We start from the raw sequence: 14,343 nt of genomic DNA on the forward strand, positions 1-14,343 counted from the left end.
ATAAATCTTGCTCTGGACTTTTTCTTTCTTAGTTCCATTCCAATATATGAAACACGTGGTGTCATAGAATTCCGGCCAGACACAAATAGCAATAATTCATTTCACAGTTAGCACTTCTGTGAATTGAAAAGGACATCCTTTCATCAGTACCAAATCCAACTTCCTGACTGGTCAAAGTTCAACTGGTTTACCTTTCAATGTTTGTTGAATGGCTGCGGGTTTTCTCCGTAGAGCCAAAAAAAAGACTTAAAACTTGTATAGCAACGCATCCATACAAGCGCTTTGAATGCAAAAGCTTAAAACACGCTAATATGTGTGTTTACATTGACTTGTCATCGGAAGTGATGCGTGTTTCCGAGCCCAGTGAACATGGCTTTAGGGGTTAACAAACGGACAAATTGCCTTAATACATTCCATTGCTGTGAAGATATTTTTTTCCCAAAATGTTGTTGTCATTAAAAAGATGTAATAAAGCTTAAATGCAAAGCCAGTGAGATGTGAATTGGACTTGCTGGAAAAGTTTGCGGTCTCTGTAAGTTTTCAGCCTGTTCTTTCACTAAAATGTACTGCCTCCCAGTGAACCCAGTCCCCTGTAAATTTGCTCCTTTATCGAGTTCTCCATCCCCAGAGGCAGTGCTCCTGGTAGATTAGGGTTATAAAGAGTGGATAAAGACACACACATAACCTTTTTTCCAATAATCTTGACAATTCCCTTTGTTTTTCTCTTACATTCAATTCAATTCCCCACCTAGAGAAAAATATATCAGTACCGTCTACTGAAGTTTGTTTTCCACAGTTCACCTTAAATCTGTTAAACTTCTTTTCCAAACTGCACTTTTCTTAGATGAATCAGCATTTCAGTGATGTGTGAGAAATCCTACTACATATTTTAAACCCTTATCACCTGACAAATTTTTGAATAATTTTTACAATCTCGCTGCAGACCTTCTTTTTCTAATCGTCCTTTCACATGATTAGAGCACTAAAGTACACTTATGTTTATGCAGTTTCTGATCCGGCAACAGCTTCCCCTATTAGCATAATAAATGAATAAAAGCTTCAGAGACAAAGATCATTAGGCAAATTCCTTCCACGGGGAAATCATTTGGACAGTGTTTCCTCTAACTAGGAGACTTAAGCTGCCTGGTCGTGTTGGAGTCCTAATTGTCTTCTGGCGCAACAACCTGCTAACCTTGTTTCAGTTGCATTTTTTTTCACCTGTGATTACGGAATGATGCTGCTACTACAAGCTGATATTGTGGCCAGAAGAAGCCAGGGTTACAACATTAGCCTTGTTTGATGAGCACAAAATCCATGCTGGAAATGCCGCAATCTGCATCTTGGCTGCACGTAAATATGTGGGAATAACATCAGCCTTTATTTAGTCGGCACACGACTGGAAACACAGATCCACCTGATTGTTTGAACGGTTTCTAAGAGTGTCAGGATGGAAGCCTAACAAAGCACTTAACAAAGCACTACCCCCCTGTCCGCAAACACAAAGTTATAACTCTGGCTGCTCTGCTCACAAACACGGTTCACTCACGCAGAGCAGCCAGTCCGTCCTGTTTGAGTTCCAAAGCTTCCTCTGGAGCATCGCACCGTCTATGCGTGACGTAAACCAGAGCAGTAGTGACACACGATTGGAATGAACCGTTCACATGAACAACAATCGGATCAACAATCGGCATAACCCACCTATCTCGATCAGAAAGAAATTTTGATTCGAACGAGTCTGATCGGGGCAGAGTAAGCCGAACGGCGTGTTTACATGATGCAGTTTTCTTCCGATCAGGCCTTCTTTCCGGTTATTATTATTGTCCATGTAAACGCAGCTAATGTTAGGCGTGCTCTGGCTGAAATTTGCATTTGAAAATAAAGTGTGGCTTGCAGTAGTTTGTATGGCAATTTAGGTGAGAGACCTGCAGAGCTTGAAGACACAAACCTCAGAGACCTTTAGGAGCCAAAACTCCCTTCACACCACCAAGTGGGTGTGATCTGCATAGAAAATGACTTAATTCCTGCTCCAACAAATTAAACTCAACTCAGTGTTTTTTCACAATATGGGCACGGCCATGCTGTAGTCATGTGTAGAGCTGTGATGGTGTGGGATTTTTGATCACCGGTGTGATGAACAAGTAGGGGTGCGGTGTCGCGGTTAATCGCACGCCCCCCCCGCCAAACACAAAATCCCCCAGCGGCCGTGTTGCAAGGAATACAATTACAACTCAGTATTCTTTGTTAACAAATAACAGTAACAACTAACTACTGCCTATCTTACTAATGAACAAACAATAAAGTTGTTGTCGAATGACTATGTATATGTGTGTCAGCGAGCCTTCACCTGTGCTCTCTTGTACAGACATCTTCTCACAATATTATATATTGCCCAGTAATAAACAAGACTGCAGACCCTTTGTCACCTTTCCGGTAGCCATGAAGCCTGACACCCATGAAGAACACGGGGCGGGAGGCTCCGCCTTTATTTATACGAACACGCAACTTTGCGTGTTCGTATAAATATCTAAAAATCTAACAGCGTTCATGTTTGGTGTTACAGAGTGAAGGAGAAAAGTAATAACCCCCCCCCAAAACAAAATCCTCCAGCAGGCGACCGTGTAGCGCACTCAAGAACGCACGCAGCTTGTAATGGAAATGAATACAATGGAAATTAATAATTTGAATGCAGTTAATTTGTCGTATTTCCTCGTGAGATGGAAACTTCTGTTGTAGAATAAGGATGTGTATGTGCTGCTTAAACCGCACGCGTGTGTTTCCCCCAGAAACTCTCGAAGTCTGAACACAGGACTAGCAGAAAAAGTAAATTATCAGCAAAGATGAATGTGTTTAATGTGTTTATTATAGTTCCAATCACGCACCATATGCAGAACTTCAAAAAAATAAAAAATAAAACTTCAACAACAACAAAAAAGTGCGGTGATGCGGTTATCGTCACACCCCTAGTATGACATCAGTTAGTAATGATTGGTCAAAATCGCCTGTACTTCATCATTTCTATGGTAACCACACGCACAACTCAGGAGCTTGTTGGAAGTTTACAAATTCAAACAGGGGCCATTAATACAGTAACGAGTGGAGGACAGAGTATTCTCTCACAGAAGAAGATACAGGTCTATGAGAGCCAGAAATCTTGCTCGATTGTATGTGACCAAATACTAATTTTCCACCGTAATTTACAAAAAAAAAAAAAATTAAATCAGACAATGGGATTTTCTGGACTTTTTTTTTTCTCATTCGGTCCCTCATAGTTAAGGTATACCTGTGATGAAAATTACAGGTCTCTCTCGTCTTTTTAAGTGGAAGAACTTGCACAATTGGTGGCTGACTAAATACTTTTTGCCCCACTCTACATAGATTATAACTAAGGAAAAAGAACAAGGTACATGTTGGCTTCTAATATAACGGGCAAAATCAATTGAAGAAATTACCTCAATTGTGTTGCTTTGTATGTACAATACAATTTTTTGATAAATTCTCATTTTTCAGCTGCACACTTACAGACACACCAATAGTTCCTGCATGTAGACACTTCCAAGTGCAAGCCTCTTCACCTGAACGAGATTGTATTCTCCCATTTTCCATTATCTGACATGAAAATGACGCTTCCTTGTGTTGAAGTAATTATGAATGTAAAAGTAGGCCACCTCTGCAGTGAGGCAGAGAACAGAAAGTACCCGGTAGACAACTCCCCCACATAAAGTGAAGGTTTTGCTGTTATAGTGACTTATTGTTGGATTTAATGACCTGCTCCAATCATCTTTTGATATATTTTCAAAGCAGTGGTCTTTTAACTAGGATTATGACATTTTTAGGCACAAACAAAAGTGTTGTTTTCTAGGACGTAGTTTCTGCAGAGCGGTAGTAGTTCATCAGAAATTTGCCTATGAGTTGGTGCACAATAAACCCCTAAAACTGAGCTCTCTGTTCATACACTGTCCCACAAGCCATCAGCCCTTCACACCAACAAAAATGGCGAGTAGTATTGGAGCTATCCAGTCGTGCAGTTTTGAGCCAGATTCCAGCTCAGACAAGGAAAATAAAGACGTTCGTGGATCTATTTGCCTGGAGGTGGATGCATCAGAATGAAGCGGAGCAGGGAGCTTGTGGCCCACCCAGCGTATTTTCCACGTCACAACGACAAGATTTTTCAAACAGAATGTCCTTGTTTGCTCCTGATTCGCATCAATTTGAATACATTTTCAGAAATGCAATTTTGAGCTGAATTTTCTTAACATAGGTCCTGAATCGTCAGAAAAATGCCACAAAAACATGTTAAAAAACACAATTTTTATTGGAGTGGGTCTTTAACAGATCTAAAGCATATAGAAATCTGTATGTTTTTATGATCATATTTATAAACTTTTGTCTTAATCTTCTACTTTTTGTGAAGCCATCCCATTCTCTTCTACTGAAAATGTAAAAGACAGAGTTGTAGAAACTGGTCTCTGTAAGTCTCCGCAGCCGCTGATATAAAAGTAACACTTTACGACTTGTGTTCATTGCTCATTCTGTTTTATCTGTTCTTTTTGCACAGAGGCCATGGCCATTAACCATGGAGCTGGAGCCAGATACGCCCATCGATTCATTCTGTCACAGACAGTCTCTGGTGCTGCTCTGAGTGCACACTCTCTGAATATGCCAGCTAAGCACGACAAAGCCCAACAGACTGTTTAACACTCGTAAGTACTCACGCTCCTAACTAATGTAGTGTTGTCTTATAGCACTCGAGCCTTGTCAGATCCCTCAAGAGGGAGACTTTTCTTTAACTCAGATTTCTCTGTGAATATCTGTTCTTTTTACAACATTTAAAACCGTTGCGCTTTAATTTTTATGTAACTTTGCTGTGTTTTATACACCAACAGTACCAACAAAAAAGAATAATATAATGAATAAAGGTCTAAAACAAGTAAACTTTTTTGTACGCAGTAGCTCTAAGAGGGGTTTGATGCTAATGGTACCCCTTGAACGAGTGATGAACATGTGTTTGTGACGCTTTGTTCCGGAAATTCTGAAGCGGGTAACAAGAGTTCGCCCCGCATCAATAGGTACAAATGAGCTCTTCAGCAAAAGGTAAAAAGGGGAGCTGCGAAGCCTGACACTTTTCCATGTATTATGCTACAATCACAATCCCACTCTGAATAAAAAGTGCGTTCGCTGTCAGAAGGCACCCAGGAGTGGCTGAGGTTAATTGCATCACAAAAATTCAGATAATCTCAGGTAAGTCATTGTCATGCATACTAAATTAATTAGGCATGCTATATGTACAAGTCACCGAGCCGCTCCTGCTCTTCAGCTCTGCAATCATAGAAAGTCTTTAACGGAGGTTGCCAAGATAGTTAGCTTTGTTATTTAAATCAGAACATTTCCTTTTGGGTTTTGTTTTAAACTCTTGTTAAACTCTTCTGATGTATTTTCTTCAAGAAATACTTGAAGCGTCTATCATTCAAGATGTATTATAATATTCAGTCCTCATAAAAAAACAATCCCATCTGAGTATTCCTCTAAAAACCTGCACTCTCAGCACCGGACCCCTCCAAAGGAGCAGGTATTCACGTTGTGACTTAACAAAGTGAAGAACAGCCCCTTCCAGGAAGAGTCTGCGCTGCCAGCACCACCCCCAGGCTAACACACACACACACACTCTCCGTGGAACTAGCGGTAATCGACTAAACGCTTTCATTTTATGTGCACATGCATCTATGCTAAAGTTTGGATATCGTGTGTTTTTCATGGGCAAACGCAGACATGCTGCCAAGGCCGACTCTAGGTTGATGTCATGAAACGGGGGGCACCAACAAGGAGGGAAAGGCGGTGCCTCAGAGATCGATGCGTCTTACTTCTGGGTAGAAAAATGAACTGCAAAAATGACTGATATTTCATTTGAAAAAACGTGTTTCTATAGTGTGCCACAGGTAATATATTATCATTTATGAGGATATAGTTTACTCTGAAAGGCTTGGAGAAGACTTTTAAGAACTGAAAGCCAGTCCAGCCCACTCATTTACAGTTCAAGACCCAAGAGATCGGACACTGTTCACTAGTAGTGTATGGATTCAATTCAAATCATAATTTGTGATTGACGATATAATTCACAGTCAATATTTGTTCATTTTGGTTGATCTGATTCAATCTAATTCATTGACCTAAAATGGAAAAAAAAATCCCAGCAATAGTTTCTTGTTAAATCAAATCTTTGTCTTTATAAAGTACTAAATTACAACCAATGTGTCTTAAATTGCTCTAAAATGACAAAATAATAATAATAATAATAATAATAATAATAATAATAAAATAAAACATAAAAAAAGACAAAAAGAAAAATGTTTACAAGGGATGTAATCTGAATAATTTACAATTTAATTTAGTTATTCCAAGTCAAGAAAGATCCACTTTGCAGCCTTTGAGAAGCTAACATTTCTTTGTTTTGTTCATAATAACTAGAAATTTAGTAAGTTTTTTTTTTGGTTTGGTCTTATCTGATATCATTTTGGTACCTATTCAATCCAGTTTATCAATGCTTGCATTCTTTATGAGCTGCCACATTCAGTTGGCGCTGCGTGTCAACACAATACAACCAGATATCTCCGTTACGTCAGAGCTTTTCAGATTTTGTTTTCCTCATTTTATGCATTTGCATATTTGATTACACAAAGATGTTTCTGGGGCTGTGCAGCATGTTCCCATGCACAGAAGGACTCTGATCAGTCGTCACTCCATCATGTCAGACGTTCTCTGCGGGCCGGGAGAACACGCATCGCTATGCGCTTGCTCGCCATATCAGCAGCGTCACCTCTGGCTTCGAGGAGTGAGCGTGGACATTATCAGCAGATGTGGCGTTTGCACGTACACAGGCCTGCACTGACACCAGCGTTTGATGTCTTTCCACCAACAACACTGTCAAGAGCTCTCCCTCTTCATCATACTGATGCTGTCCAGAGTCATATCTCAAAAGGAAACGCTGCTCTTTGAACTGAGATTTTTGTGTGGATGCGTGTGTCTCATCGCCTATCTGTGTCTCATTTGCATCAGTCATTCAGTCTATCTGCTTTTTTGTTTTAGTGCATAGAAAATTCTGTTTTGTCATTACATTCTTTCAGCTGATCATTCTTTAGTGTCCCAGTTATAGACTAACACAAGAGGGCAGCGCCACACTTCAAGGGGGGGATCAGTTATCTATGGGTTCTCGGTCCTTCCCCCACTCAATCTGGGTGACACTTTCCCAGCAGGTTCATGGGAATGAGCTCCTGCACACCCACTCACGTCTATGTAGCTAATAACTACCCAACGCCACACCAAACATCAGCCATTTTCAGCAACAGATGCTTGAGTCCCTGCAAGAACTGTCAAATATGCATAAAGGAGACGAGGTCTATGTCTTTAATCCCCCAAAGCAATTAATACAATCCTTTCTGAGGCCAAGCACTTGGATCCACACATCAAGCTCCTTTCTGGGCTTCTTGAATTTTTTAGCTTGACTAATTTGCAGATATGTTGGCCAGAGGCTTGCTTTAATGGATTGGACCTGTCTGGAAGGTAGTGACAGGCTATATATTGAGAATTCTCCTCACTGGTGTTTGGGGCTTAAGGAAAACATTTATGTTTTCACAATGACAAGAAGCTGCAAAAAAAAATATTATTTTGTTCATGTAATTTCAGAATTCTTTTCTTTATAATAAAAGCCATGTCACACCGCCACTACGTACATTTTGCACATATTGTATGGAGGAAAATTGGTCACATCACATTAAAATGTGTGGAAAAAGTTGTGGTCTTTATGTGAAATTTTCACCAATGTATCACGAATGAACCACGTTAAAATCACAGAAGAATACAAATAAATCACGCATCAATTGTGCATCAATTACGTAATTTTAACGTGACATGTGCGCTGTTTAGGCGATATAAAAGTACATGTGTGAAAAGTCCATTTGACATTTTTGGAACGGTTGTGGAAAGCCAAAGTTTTGCGAATGCATCTCTCAAATATCCCACACAGTTGCATGAGATTCACGTAATAATTGCGTATGAACTACATGATACATGCATAAACTGTGTAACAGCTCAAAACCAAATTCACATAAAGACCAGTTGGCCAAAAGCCTTGACAGACATCTGCACATCGACAAATGACGAATGCCAGAAACATTTATGAGTTACCTATATCACGCATTAGTCGCGAAAGACCGAAATGTCACACATGGAAAATGCGCCAAATGTGCAGTGTAGTTATTTGACATAGCAATATCTACATGCCTAAATGCACTTAGTTGCTACTGTGTGATTGACTGATTAGAAATTTGAGTTAGGGAGCAGTTGGATAGGTGTGCCTTAGAAAGTGGCCGGTGAGTGTAAATTGTCTGTGTTTGTGCTGCATTCTGTTATCTATCAATTCAAACAGGCGCCATTTTCCCCAATCAACCCCTTTTGAAGTGCAGAGGAGAATTCTGTTGCCTCTCCTGCAGAGTGTGTCGTCTTTTCAGTGTATAGAAGGGCATTTCCCCGCTCCCTTTTGGTCATTTCCTCCCCAAACGTTTCGCCTACAGTCCCGTATTGATCCAAATGTTCAACGCCAGTCCGCGGAGAAAGAAAGAAGGAGGGTTGATATTCAGCTTTCTGTTGGTGGGGAAGCATTATTGATCGCTCCCAAAGTGACAAGATTGAGGGGGCCCACTTTGACATGTTATCCCTGTTGCCTCCGGCAGCCAAAGACCAGGCCAAAGGAGCTGCAGCCATTGATTTCTGTGATCATGAATGGCCCAAGAACCATTAATCAGTCATTCAGAGTGTGCAATAGGAAAAGAAAATATATATATATATATATATATATATTTTTCATGCTGTTGTGGTGAAATATGACAGCCTCTTAGATATAAGAGGACAAGTACATTTGATGGTAAAAAATAGGCCTCCTGCACTTTATGACAAGCTGTGATGTCCTGAAAGCTCCAGCGTTTATATCCAGCACAGGGAGTTGCAGGTTTTCTGGCATCTGTGAGATTTTGTTTGTGCATAATTCACTGGTGAAGCGTGACGCTGATATAGCCTCTCCAGGTCTTATGATCATCCATCAGGTAAAATTGCATTCTTTTAACATTAACCGGTCAAATATAATAAATGTGGCCATATAGAGCTGTGCATAGTTACAGGACAGTCAAGCCCCCAGGTTAGAGGAATCTGACCTCTTTTATTTTGCAGCTTATTGAAGGCAGAAAGTCAAATATCTTGTGGTTTGACTTTGTTAGGAAGACTTTTTTTTTAATGTTTGCATCATTTAAATTATTGAAGGTCTTCAAAGGTTTTCTGTTGGAGATAAAAGCATTTTTTCCAAGCTTCTCCTTGACCACTGCACGAAAATAAGTCTTTCAAAAAGATTGGAAGGCAAAATGTAGACCCACATTTGCTGTCATCGATATTATATAAATCCATCACTGTAATCTAGCAGGAAATTGCACGGGCATTTCCAGAGGTGTAATCGAGATGTGGGTGCACTCGAAGTCCGAACGCGGAGGGAAATGAAAGAGCAGTGATGGAGCAAAGACCCACGCGGGAAAAGAAATGCCAAAAACATGAGAAACACACAGAGGCTGCTGGGAAGATAATGTTTCATTTGAGCAGAAGGAATGCACAAAATAATAAATAAACAAGACACAATAACTGAATGGAGGGGAGAGTGGAAAGAAAATGCTTGACATGCTTCAGTGATTGCAGTTTCTGCCGTCCCGCTGTTACCCTTCCACTGTGTCGCCGGCAGGTCTCCAGTTCCATGCGCTGAATAGCCAATTACCCATGAAAATAAGACAGGGACGCCCAGTTGTAACTGATAAGCACACACAAAACAAGCAGCTAGGCAGTAAAAATGCTGGTGTACAGAAAAATACTTTTGTTATAGATGAGTTTTCATAATTTAACAATTGTATCAGTTGCAATAAATCACAGAGCTGCTATATCATTATATGTTCTTCTCTGGAGAGGTAGATTGCAATAACCAGAAGCTTTACACACCATGGATGATCATAAATAGTGTTTACAGAGCGGGAGCTGTACTGTGAGGTCTAGATATCTTCTTTTTTTAGGTTAAAGTTTATATATTGGTGCAGTATAGTTCTGAATTCAAATTTTCTCAGTCAGTCCCTTAAAAAGCTTAGTTATGTCAGAGCATAACAATACAGTAGTAAAGTAAATGTTTGGTTCCATATATGCTCTTGAGTTCCTGAAAAAAGCTCCTGAAAGTCTCAAAACATAGACAAGGACTATCACACTCCTAGCAATTCTAAAGCAAATAAGGAAAATGAGATTCAAATGCCCACTACAAATTATGTCTGCCACTAATTTCTACAAATACAGTATATATAACCTGAACTTCATGGAAACTTTTTTTCTTTGTCAGTTTGTGGTCATTTAGACTTTTAGTAGAGTTTGAGAATATCTTTCAGTACGTTTGGTTGCAAATGGTTCATACAGAGTAGCTTTGTAAGGTGTTGACCAATCTTGAGGTGCAAGATCTTAGGCACAGATACATCTATTAGATATCTTAATCATGGCTATTTCAATATTTACAGCTATGGATATACATTATGTATTTGATAGATATCAATTCACACAGTTCTATTGCAGATTGCCATCTAGATCTAGCAGATGACTTTCACACTACAAACCACCCAAAAGGGATTCAGTGGGTTCTGAAGATGAATGGATGGATGTAAATTTGCAGAATTTATTATTCTTAAATATCAAATGTTTTAAAAGTTCAGTAATAGACATCTAATAATATTCCAAGATTGATATCAGAACCCTATTGGTAGACATCTAATAGAGTAACAAAATAAAGATGTCTGAGATGTCCAGTAGACATCTGGATTGATGTATATTAGTCAACTGAGAAACATGTTGTGCCTGGTGAGAAAGCAACGTGAAGACGAAGAAGCACTCCAGTTACGATGTTTGTGTTCTGTTAAAATTAAATTATACTCAAAACTTGCTGTGGTATTGTCTCATACACAGGATCATGGAGTAATTTTACATTCGATGCAATTTCAATCGGCTGCAGTGAAACATAAGTAGGCTATAATAGGATTCTCCTATTCCGTATATGTTTCTTTCTTTATTAGAACTAATCTTATGATACATTTAGCACCGTTTTCTGGTGTTGATGATGAATATTGAAGACTGTGACATAAGTGTTTTACTCCTAATAAGCTACAAATGTTGTCATTGAATAAATGACCCCTTCCCCTGGCCTTCCAAATAGGAAGTACCAGCTGGCTCCAAGAAGCCAAAATCCTGTAGACTTTTATAGAGAAATAAACAGCTGTTGCTCAGTCTTATACTTTTAACTTTCCTGATTGTTGTATTTGATCTTATTTTTTATAATATTTGTAATAGAGAAATTTCAAGTGGAAGGGGTGTGGACTTTCAACAAGCTCAGTCCTGATTGGTAAGAGTGGCTGCCATAAAAACGTTGACTCAGACCGACTCAGACTAATCACTGGTTGTGTCCGGATTCCTTCCCTACTTCGTGCAATATATTATACAGTGCGTTCACCATTTTGTAGTCCTGTCCGAATCTACAATACCAAAATTGAGTGCCCTGAAAATTTCCCAGAAGTCTTTGCAAAAAAACAAACAAAAAAAACAGTGTGCATCAATGACCACTAGATTGGCAAATGGACCACAATGCATTGCATTTGGGAAATTTTTGTGAAAAAAGTATTTTCTTTTTTTTTAAACCAGCCACATTTTCATCATCTAAACACAGTGGATTCAAAAATAGTCTTTGTAAAATGTTCTAAATAATCATATTTTTACTTTTTGTAATTGTCGATGTTATATTTGTGGTTTAACGTAACAAGCTACAAATATCGAATTCCGACTATTTAAACAACTGGGTTTGGTTTGATGCATTCGTTTTCATCCTTGTGCTGCCCCTTTACTTATAAGAAAAAAATACACTTTAATAATATGAATTGAATCTAAACTGTTTCCCTACGGTGTCGGTTAAAAAAAAATGGAAAGGTGAAGGAGAAGGGAAGGAATTGAAGAAAAATAAAAGATTTATTGATCTCAATGTGCATGTTGGTAATTTTGAAAGAAGCGGGCGGCCACCCACTCTTCTTCTAAAGTCCTTCACCTCGTGACCTCAGCTTGTGCGGCTCCAAACCATAACAAGTTTGCTAAGAGGCACGCCTGCATTTGATAAGTTGGATGTGACAGCAAACTGCTCGAGCCTCAGTAGCCTATTTGTGCCTGTGAGCAAATAATACAATGAGGTGCAAATGTATTCATATAATATCTCTGTTCTGATTAACATTTTGATTCGTATGATTTTTCTCCTCCACTCAGCTGCAGGTTGAATGAGGGAATTTCACTGCCTTGTGTGAATATCTCTGACATGGTAATATATTTTAATCATCCAGGAGATTTTATTGTTTCAGTTGAGAAGGTTTTCCATCTTGGTGGGATTACATGAACTAAACGTGCGTTAAATGGTCTTGTAGGATCATGCCACCAAGTGCAGACTGCTGTTTATGTTGCAGTCCACTACCTGTGTGTAAGTATCTGACCCTGTGCAGATCTTTTTCCTTCTTGCCTTTAATTAGATTGTAAATGTCAACATATTAAGCGCTCTCTTCCGCTGTGTGAAGCATGCGAGAGGTACCAGCTGCTGGCCCGAGGACTGCTGTTCGTCTTTTGTCACATGTTGACTTGGGACAATTAGAGATTGTGAATGGCCCAGAGGGAGCTCCCAGAATAGCTACCTGAGGCGTTTCTTGCTTCCTGAACCTCCTGGTGATTGGCGTCTCAGCAAAACCAGAAGAGACACGACCTAGCAACCGCCACTTACAGACTCACCTTAAACATAAGACTATTTCCCCATCAAAAATTTATGTCAAACAGAAATAAATCAGCCACTTCTTATCCGAGATGAAATGTTTCATAAATATGTTCTTAGTTTATCAAAACCAAGTCCAAACATTTCAGAATAATTTATGCACGTTGTGTTACATGTTTTCCTTTATCCTGCTGAATTCATTTATGATGTTTCATTATACTGCCAAGTAAACTCAACACAATGTTCTCATCCCCCTAGTTAAGCAGTCCGTGACAGTAAATCGCGTTATTGAGCTTAAATCAGTTGGGCTATGTGTGGACTCAATGCAGACCAAATAAAATACGGAAAAATACTTTATTTTCAAGCTGCAATCCAAGCAGTTACAGAAGTAAACAGAGTTGCTGATTAATAAATGCTACATGGAATGATGTTACAAAAAGTAGTTTTGGATAATCTTGCAAAATGAATGGCAAACTGAAATCTTCAGCCTTATTAGTCTAAGTCACAAGCACCATTTAATTAGTCGGAAATCCTAACTTCATTACTTCATGAAGCGCCTGCACACAGCAGCATTCCTGTTCTCAGGGATGTCTAAGCAATGAACTACTGTTGGATAAAATGAACTACCAATATTCAATTTTAATTTCCGTTTACTTCTTATCTTTTTCCCTCATCTTCTACCTTTGATTCATTGTTTAGTTGACTGCAGTTCCTCCAAAGACCACTAGTAACAGGTTGCAAAAATTAGCAATTCACCATTGATTTTTGTATGAAGACCCACTCCAGTGAAAATCAGGTTTTTGTTGTTTTTATCATGTCCTTGAAGCAATATCCTCACGATGAAGAACATATATAAACAAATTAAAGATTAAAACTGCATTTCTAAGTATTTCTTTACTCAAATCACGATGAATCAGGAGCATGAAAAGCCTAATTTTTTGAATGACATTTATTCCTGGAGCCAAATAAAATCCCTTGGTCATTGATTTCTGCACCCCAGTGAAGGATTTCTTTAAGAAACACACTTGGAGAAGTTTTTGATTACCACAAAGATTGAGAGAAAAAATTGAAAAAGACAAGACATTCCCTAGTGCCTTGTCTTGGCATCCATGGTGGAAATGTATAATTTCATGGCTTTGGAATTGTTATGCAAATGACATGAAAATGCGAGGGGTTGCATCGTCTCTGGAAAGTAACGTCGAACCGTGTGCTGCATTTAAATGCCATCAATTCATTTACATCTGCGTGTAATGTACATGTGTTTCCTTTCGGGGGGATGTGAACAGTCTCAACAGCCTCTTCAGTCTTTCTTTGTCTCCTGTAAAAATCCAAACTTTTAGAGACTCCAAATTTTCCTTTCTTTTTTACTTTCTAGTCTATCAAAAACACAAAAGTCACATATTACCTTTTTTCCTGTGCTTGAGTGCATTTGTTGTTGCATCAGCTGCCAGAACCAAAGTAACTGAGAAAATGCAGCTTTGTGGCAACTATCA

General features: G+C 39.0%; 1 protein-coding gene across 3 annotated transcripts in view; it reads left to right on the forward strand.

Annotated features, from left to right (window-relative positions):
- The window catches only part of chrm2a (cholinergic receptor, muscarinic 2a), a 112,009-nt gene that overhangs the window by 46,173 nt on the left and 51,493 nt on the right, over positions 1–14,343 (forward strand). For all 3 annotated transcript variants that reach the window (XM_078941930.1, XM_020714093.3, XM_004083096.5), the window contains one exon: positions 4,556–4,700. The gene's annotated coding sequence lies outside the window, so the exon portion shown is untranslated. The remainder of the gene's footprint in view (positions 1–4,555; positions 4,701–14,343) is intronic.

Source organism: Oryzias latipes, chromosome 23 (genome assembly GCF_053564925.1).
Source record: "Oryzias latipes strain Hd-rR chromosome 23, Olatipes_Hd-rR_3.1".
In the NCBI taxonomy this organism is placed as follows: domain Eukaryota; kingdom Metazoa; phylum Chordata; class Actinopteri; order Beloniformes; family Adrianichthyidae; genus Oryzias; species Oryzias latipes.